Genomic DNA, 9,558 nt, shown 5'->3' on the forward strand with positions numbered 1-9,558 from the left:
CCCGCCTCTCATTTCCCTCCCCCTCCTTTCACTCCTCTCCGCCTCCCCCCACTCCTCTCCTCCTCCCCCCACTTCATTCCCCCTCCCTCTCCAGTCTGAAGAGCAGTCTGAATTCCCTGCCCTGTGGAAAGTCCGAGGTCCTCCCCCCTCCATCCAGGTCCAGGAAGGTGAGCATCCAAACAGTCTAGGCTCCCACAAAGCCTGTTCATGCAGTAGGATCAAAACCCAGTGCCGTTGTCCTTGGCTTCTCATCAGCCCTCATTGTCTGTCATGTTCAGAGAGTCCGGTTTTATCCCATGCTTATTCGGTCCCAGTCCAGCTGGCCTTAGTGAGCTCCCCATAGATCAGCCCCACTGTCTCAGGGGGTGGGTGCACCCCTCGCGGTCGTGACTTCCTTGGGGGAATGAAATGGTTGGGATAAAGGAAGGATGGATATGGGAGCAGAGAAGTATATATCTTAATTAATGGAGCCATGTTCGGGTTGGCAAGAGACTTGACTCTAGAGGGACTCACAGGTGTCCAAGGAGATGTCGCCAGCTAATTCCTTGGGCAGCTGAGGATAGGGAACCTGAAATGACCCTATCCTATAGCCATACTGATGAATATCTTGCATATCACCATAGAACCTTCATCTGTTGATGGATGGAGATAGAGACAGAGACCCACATTGGAGCACTGGACTGAGCTCCCAAGGTCCAAATGAGGAACAGAAGGAGAAACAACACTGAATATTATGAAAATATTTTTTGGAAATTTTGTGAATCCAATGAATAAAATATTGGTTTAGATAAATCAATAAATATTTAAGTTGAAGAGAAAATAATCTCATGTATTTTAAGATACAGAATTAGGAAAAACAACACTATTAAACTGAGACAGTGGAGCTGATCTATTGGGAGCTCACCAAGGCCAGCTGGACTGTGACTGAAAAAGCATGGGATAAAACTGGACTCTCTGAGCATGGCGAACAATGAGGGCTGATGAGAAGCCAAGGACAATGGCACGGGGTTTTGAACCTACGTAATGTGCTGGCTTTGTGGGAGCCTAGCCAGTTTGGATGTTCACCTTCCTAGAAATGGATGGAGAGGGGAGGACCTAGGACTTACCACAGGGCAGGGAACCCTGACTGCTCTTTGGACTGGAGAGGGATGGGGAGAGGAGTGGGGGGAGGGGGAGAAGGGTGGTAGGAGGGGAAGAAGGGTGGGAGGAGGGGGAGGGAAATGGGAGGCTGGGAGGAGGTGGAAACTTGTTTTTTTTCTCCTTTTCTCAAAAAAAATGGAAAAAAAATAAAACTTATATGTGTTCTTTCCTTCTGTATTTGCAATGTAAAATGTATATTGTCATTTTAGATACATACGGTTGCACTTTGATATATGCAATACTTTTGTATTTACATCTTTTATAATATTACACTTTGTTGCCCTAGTAGTCTTCCTCTAAAAATTTAAAGATTTATAAGAATACTTATGTAGGACAAAATATTGCCGAAGCCTTGTTTTCTGCTGTTAAATAGAATTTAGAAACCTTAGTTGTTTATCTCAGCTCATTTTAATGTCTTTGTGCTAATCAAAGCTAAAAAATAAAACAAACCAATAACCACTGAGATTTTTAATATTAGTCAAGGTATTTTTTATCCATTGTATACATACTGGAAATCAATTTTAAAGCTAATATTTCTTATAAAATATAAATACAACAATTTTCTATCTGATAAATATGTCTACATTTTAATATCTGATTATTATTTTAATAATTTTCCTTTTTGGGCAATCTTACTTAGAGTGAGTTCATCATATTATGTAACAATCCAAGGAATTGTGGTCATGTCTCTTAACTGAGGAATAGACCGTTCTTCCTCTTATAGACAAGGAAAACTGTAATACTATAAAAATTATTGCCTTCAGTCATCCTCAGGCTGTTTCTGGATCCTCCAAGGACTTCTGGTAACTGCTTGATCCTTATTATTAGTTAATCAGTTTGCTCAGCAGGACAATTTACATAAAATTCTATCTCCCACAAATCTTTTTTTTTTGCAATACTATTTGGCTAATAGCCTAAGCATATTTCCAGCTAACTCTTACATCTTAAATTAACCCATTTCTATTATTTTATATTTTACCATGAGGTTCATGGCTTACTGGTACTGGTGCATGGGCATCTTTCTCCTATAGTGGCTATATGGCATCTCTCTGACTCTACCTACTCACAACTCCTCTATCTACTTTGAATTCCCATCTTACCTTATTCTGTGTTGCAGTAGGCCCAAAGCAGATTCTTTATTAACTATTGGTTTTCACAGCATACAGAGTGGAATCCCACATCACCTCCTGTTTCCTGCCTAATAAAAAGGAAGGCTGTAACTTTAACATAGTAAAATTACATATATAAAGCAGGTATCAAAAATTACAGCTAAATATTTATATCTAATTTATATTTTATCATAACTAAGGACAATTATAATTATAACCATCTATTCTTCAATTCCATCAATGACCTCACAAGGATATATTACCTAAGTAAACAGGAAGTGCATTGTAAGCAACTTCCAAAACTCTAGAATTGACAGAGACATCTTGCTGCCAATATGGGACAGTCACCCAAAGTTCTTCTGTAATATTGGAACACCCATCTTCAACCTACAGGCCTAGAATTTTTCTGGTGGACTTTTCCATTCAGCAGAAATTTCAAAGACAGTTCCCCCTATACTGGCAGTTTGTCAGTCACTTACTTCTGTGTCCTGCAGAATGTCTGACAGATTCTTTTATGAAGCAGGAACCCTGAAGGACTGTCTCACCTTCTTCGGGCAACTTCAACAGTCATTTTTCTGTGATCCTTGCATGTCTAGTTTATAGAAAATAACATCAAGCAGTAAATGCAAGAGCAGTTTCTTGAATAAATGACTAAGAAACTACACTAAGAGCCTTTTCAATGCCCATCAACCACTTGAAGTAGATTAGTGCTGTCAGGAGCAGATGTGTCTCATTGTCACAAAACGTCATAGGTTCTTGAAACATTTTAAATGCCATAATCTGTAAGTCTTTGAAAGGTTTGAAGAATATCTGTCCATCTGAATATTTATCTGCATATTTAGAAAACCTAACTAACTTAATGACAAGCTTGACTATTATAGATGACTACCTATTAACCTATATTTCTTAAGTATACATAATATTTTTTATTGTTTAGATAAAAAATACCAATCCAAATTCCCACTCCCTCCTCTCCTTCCATTTCCTCCACACACCCTCCCACCACACCTAATTCTAAGGGAGGGTAAGACACTTTGCTTTGTGGAAGGTCCAAGATCCTCCCTACTGTATCTAGGCTGAGCATGGTATACATCCAAAGAGAATATAATCCCCAAAAAGCTAGTACATGAAATAGAGATAAATCCCCATGCCACTGCTAGTGGCCCCTCAGTCTGCCCCAGCCATGCAACTGTCAACCACATTCAGAGAGACTAGTTTTGTCCTAAGCTTGTTTGTTCCCAGCCCAGCTGAAAGTGGTAAGCTCCCATTAGCTCAGGTACCTGTTTCAGTGGATGAACCCTTCATGGTCTTGACCTCTTTGCTCATATTCTCATTTTATTCCACTCTTCAACTGGACTTTGGAATCTCAGTCTAGTGCTTCGATGTGGGTCTCTGCCTATGTTTCCATCGGTAGTTGGACGGAGGTTCTGTGGTGATTTTAAGATAATTATCAGTCTGACGACAGGGCAAGTCAAGAATGGGTCCCCTTTTCTCTATTGTTTAGGGTCTTAGGTGAGGTCAGCCTTGTGGATTTCTGGGAATTTCTCTAGAGCCAGGTTTCTGTTAACTCTATAATGGCTCCCTCAGTCAAGATATCTCTTTTCTTGCTCTTATCTCTGACCTTCCTCCATATTGACTATCCCATTCCCTCAAGTTCTCCTCAACCCTCCCCTTCTCTCCTTTTACCCTTCTACCCTCCCTTCAGCCCCACTCCCATGCTCCCAATTTTGCCAGTCGATCTTGTCTGTTTCCAATTTCCAGGTGGGTCTATATATGTTTTGGGGGAGGTTCACCTTATTACTTTTCTTCTCTAGGATCATGAACTATAAGCTCATTTTCCTTTGTTTATTTCTAGTATCCACTTAAGAGTGGGCACATACCATCTTCACCTTTTTGGGTCTAGGTTACCTCACTCAGGATAGTGTTTTCTAATTCCATTCATTTACATGCAAAATTCAAGATGTCATTGTTTTTTACCACTGAGTAGTATTCTAATGTGTAAATGTGCCACATTTTCTTTATACATTCTTCAGTTGAGAGACATCTAGGTTGTTTCCAGGTTTTGGTTATTGCAAATAATGCTGCTATGAACATAATTGAACACATGTTTTTGTAGTATGATTGAGCATCTTTTGAGTGTATGCCCAAGAGTGGTATTGCTGGATCCTGAGGTAGGTTGATTCCTAATTTTCTGAGAAACCGCCATCCTGATTTCCAAAGTGGTTGTACAAGTTTGCATTCCCACCAGCAGTGGATGAATGTTCACCTTACACCACATTCTCTCCAGCATAAGTTATCACTGGTGTTTTTTATCTTAGCCATTCTAACAGGTATAAGATGGTATGTCAGAGTTGTTTTGATTTGCATTTCCCTGATAATTAAGGTTGTTGAACATTTCCTTAAGTGTCTTTTGAACATTTGAGATTCTTCTGTTGAGAATTCTGTTTAATTCAGAACCCCATTTCTTAATTGCATTATTTAGAATTTTGATCTCTAATTTCCTGACTTCTTTATATATTTTGGAGATCAGTCCTTTGTCTGCTGTAGGGTTGGGGAAGATCTTTTCCCATTCAGTAGGCTGCCTTTTTTGTCTTATTGATTGTGTCTTTTGCTTTACAGAGATTTTAGTTTCAGGAGGTCTCATTTATTCATTGTTGCTCTCAGTGTCTGTGCTATGGTGTTACATTTAGGAAGTAGTGTCCTGTGCCCATGCATTGAAAACTAATTCCTACTTTCTCTTCCATCAAGTTCAGTGTGGTCATATTTATGTTGAGGCCTTTAATCCATTTGGACTTGATTTTTGTGCATGGTGATAGATATGGATCTATATTCATTCTTTTACATGTTGACATCCAGTTACTCCAGCACCATTTGTTAAAGATGCTTTTATTTTCCATTGTATAATTTTAGCTTATTTGTCAAAGACCACATGTTCATAGGTGTGTGGATTAATATCTGTGTCTTCAATTTGATTCCATTGGTCAATATTTCTGTTTTTATACTAATATCAAGCTGTTCTTATACCTGTAGGTCTGTAATAAAGCTTGATGTCAGGGATGGTGATCCATCTGAGAGTTCCTTTATTATATAGGACTATTTTGGCAATCCTGGGTTTTTTGTTTTTCCATGTGAATTTGATTATTGTTCTTTCAGTACCTATGAATAATTGTGTTGGGATTTTGATGGGGATTATGTTGATTTCATTGGTTAATTAATAACGAACCTGCTTGGCCTTTGATAGGACAGCAGCTTAGATAGGCAGAGAAGACAGAACAGAATGCTGGGAAAAAGAAGCCAAGTCAGGCAGTCGCCATGATTCTCCTGTCCGAGACAGACACAGGTTAGGATCTTACTGGTAAACTACCACCTCGTGGTGGTACACAGATTATTAAAAATTGGTTAATATAGATGTGAGAGCTAGCCAGTAAGAGGCTAGAGCTAATGGGCCAAGCAGTGTTTAAAAAAATACAGTTTCTGTGTAATTATTTTGGGTAAAGCTAGCCGGGTGGCAGGACAAAGTCTGCTGCCACTCTTACTACAGGAGATCAAGAAAAGAGACATCTGGATTGAAAGAGCTTTGATGGTTTAGCAAGAAAGCTGACACTAGGGAAATTATCAGGAATCCACAAGGACACATGCAGTAATGGAGAGGGTACCTTAACTGGTCTTCCCCTGTAATCAGATTGATCACTACCTTAATTGTCATTACAGAACTTTCACCCAGTAACTAATGGAAGCAGATGCAGAGATCCACAGCTAAGCACTGGGCCAAGTTCCCAGAGTCCAGTAGAAGAGAGGCAGGAGAGATAGTATGAGCAAAAGAGTATATACAATTTTAAATTGTCATATTCTACTATCTTGCTGCATTAACTCATGATATCTATTAATTACTGTTTGGATTCTTTAGTATTTTCTGAACAAATATTTATTCTATCTTCCAATTTAAAGAGTTCTACAATTTTTAATTCTTTTTTTTATATTTTTTTATTGAGAAAAGAAAAAAAGTTTCCTCCTCCTCCCAGCCTCGCATTTCCCTCCCCCTCCTCCCACCCTTCTCCCCCTCTCCCCACTCCTCTCCCCCTCCCTCTCCAGTCCAAAGAGCAGTCGGGATTCCCTGCCCTGTGGAAAGTCCAAGGTCCTCCCCCCTCCGTCCATGTCTAGGAAGGTGAACATCTAAACTGGCTAGGCTCCCACAAAGCCAGAACATGTAGTAGGATCAAAACCCCATGCCATTGTCCTTGGCTTCTCATCAGCCCTCATTGTTCGCCATGTTCAGAGAGTCCGGTTTTATCCCATGCTTTTTCAGTCACAGTCCAGCTGGCCTTGGTGAGCTCCCAATAGATCAGCCCCACCTTCTCAGTGGGTGGGTGCACCCCTCGTGGTCCTGACTTCCTTGCTCATGTTCTTCCTCCTTCTGCTCCTCATTGGGACCTTGGGAGACAATTTTTCATTCTTATATCCTTTTTGGAATTTGTACTTTGTCTAAGACTTCAAGCACAATGAATAGAAATATGAGAAATGAATTTTTCCTTACACTGAATCCCAATGAAAAGGTATAATAATTTAGGCAACTTCATGTATTTCCTCTAAGCTGATAAACACACATGTGTAAAAACTTCCATATTTTGTTATAATCTATAGTTTTATTAAAAACATGGTATATCATCACCTAATTACTTTATTATTTTCTATTTCACTGATCAGAGTAATTGACATTTTATCAAGTTCATTCAAAATATAATCAAAACACTGCAAAGATTCCAGTGTTAATCTACTTATAATAATCATTAATTTTATGTGTAGATATTGCCAACTCCAATAATGAGCTATTTGCTAAATTCTACCATAGTTGTGTTTGTGAAATTTTTCTTAGATAAAATTATAATTTATGTCACTAGGTTTTTAATGAAGTAAATTGTTATCTGTAGTTCAATCTGTAGTTATCTTTCTTCAATCAACTTAAAGTATTAAGAGAAAATAGGTTAAATTCTCCCTCTAGATAGCCTTGGAACTCATCAGCTCCAAATATCAACTATGTCAGTGCATCTCTGGCTACTCAACCAACATAACCTGTCAAACATGTAATTAACAACCTTTATATATGTCCTTTTGAAGCCAGTTCTTCAAAATAAATCCATACTCCCCACACATTGTTTCTATCTCTGAGAATCCCTAAAATATGATTCACCTATTAGTCTATTTTCTATTTCATTGATTTCTCATTCTATTACATTGATTTATCTACCAGAATTTGTTTCATTGGCTTATTTGAATTTTAATTATTTCTAGCTCATTATTACCCCATTTATTAAAATATAACTGGTAAATAAATAAGAATAAGAACAATTTTAATACATGTGTTCTCTATGAAGAATACACATAATAAAGATAATGAACATCTCTGTGATTTGCTTTTTATGTTACCAATGTATGTAATAAGAATACTTCAGTCCTGGAATTCAATGAAAATAAAGAAACAACATACTCAAACTTATGGGACACTATGAAAGCAGTCCTAAGAGGAAAGTTCATAGCACTAAGTGCCCACTTAAAGAAAACAGAGAAAGCTCACATTGGAGACTTAACAGCCCACCTGAAAGCTCTAGAAAAAAAAGAAGCAGACTCACCTAGGAGGAGTAGAAGACTGGAAATAATCAAACTGAGGGCTGAAATCAACAAAATAGAAACACAGAAAACAATACAAAAAATCAATGAAACAAAAAGCTGGTTCCTGGAGAAAATCAACAAGATTGACAAACCACTATCCAAGCTAATCAAACGGCAGAGAGAGAATTTGCAAATTAATAAGATCAGAAATGAAAAGGGGGACATAACCACAGACACAGAGGAAATTCAGAGAATCATTAGATCTTACTACAAAAGCCTATATGCCACAAAATTGGAAAATGTAAAGGAAATGGATACTTTTTTAGATAAATATCATATACCAAAGTTAAATCAGGATCTGGTGAACAATCTAAATAGACCTGTTAGTCGCGAAGAATTAGAAGAGGTTATCAAAAACCTCCCTACCAAAAAAAGCCCAGGACCAGATGGTTTCAATGCGGAATTCTACCAGATCTTCCAAGAAGATCTAATACCTATACTCCTTAATGTATTCCACAAGATAGAAACAGAAGGGTCATTACCAAACTCCTTTTATGAAGCCACAATTACTCTGATACCAAAACCACTCAAAGACTCAACCAGGAAAGAGAACTACAGGCCAATCTCACTCATGAATATCGACGCAAAAATCCTCAACAAAATACTGGCAAATCGAATCCAAGAACACATCCGAAAAATTATCCATTATGATCAAGTAGGCTTCATACCTGAGATGCAGGGCTGGTTCAACATACGAAAATCTATCAATGTAATCCAGCATATAAATAAACTGAAAGAAAAAAACCATATGATCATTTCATTAGATGCTGAAAAAGCATTTGACAAAATTCAACATCCATTTATGTTAAAAGTCTTGGAGAGATTAGGGATACAAGGGTCATACCTAAATATAATAAAAGCTATATACAGCAAGCCGACAGCTAACATCAAATTAAACGGAGAGAAACTCAAAGCCATCCCACTTAACTCAGGAACACGACAAGGCTGTCCACTCTCCCCATACCTCTTCAATATAGTGCTTGAAGTTCTAGCAATAGCAATAAGACAACATAATGGAATCAAGGGGATTCGAATTGGAAAGGAAGAAGTTAAACTTTCGTTATTTGCAGATGATATGATAGTGTACATAAGCGACCCCAAAAACTCCACCAAAGAACTCCTACAGCTGATAAACAGCTTTAGTAATGTGGCAGGATACAAGATCAACTCCAAAAAATCAGTCGCCCTCTTATACACAAAGGATATGGAAGCAGAGAGGGAAATCAGAGAAGCTTCACCATTCACAATAGCCAAAAACAGCATAAAATATCTTGGGGTACATCTAACCAAGGAAGTGAAAGATCTATTTGACAAGAACTTTAAGGCATTGAAGAAAGAAATTGAAGAGGATACCAAAAAATGGATGGACCTCCCTTGCTCTTGGATTGGGAGGATCAACATAGTAAAAATGGCAATTCTACCTAAGGCAATTTATAGATTCAATGCAATCCCCATCAAGATCCCATCAAAATTCTTCACAGATCTGGAGAGGACAATAATCAACTTTATATGGAAAAACAAAAAACCCAGGATAGCCAAAACAATCCTATACAATAAAGGATCTTCTGGAGGCATTACCATCCCTGACTTCAAACTCTATTACAGAGCTACAGTAATGAAAACAGTGAGGTACTGGCATAAA

Source organism: Microtus oregoni, unplaced genomic scaffold, assembly GCF_018167655.1.
Source record: "Microtus oregoni isolate MIOR12 unplaced genomic scaffold, Mior012 000031F_ref0000149, whole genome shotgun sequence".
NCBI lineage: Eukaryota > Metazoa > Chordata > Mammalia > Rodentia > Cricetidae > Microtus > Microtus oregoni.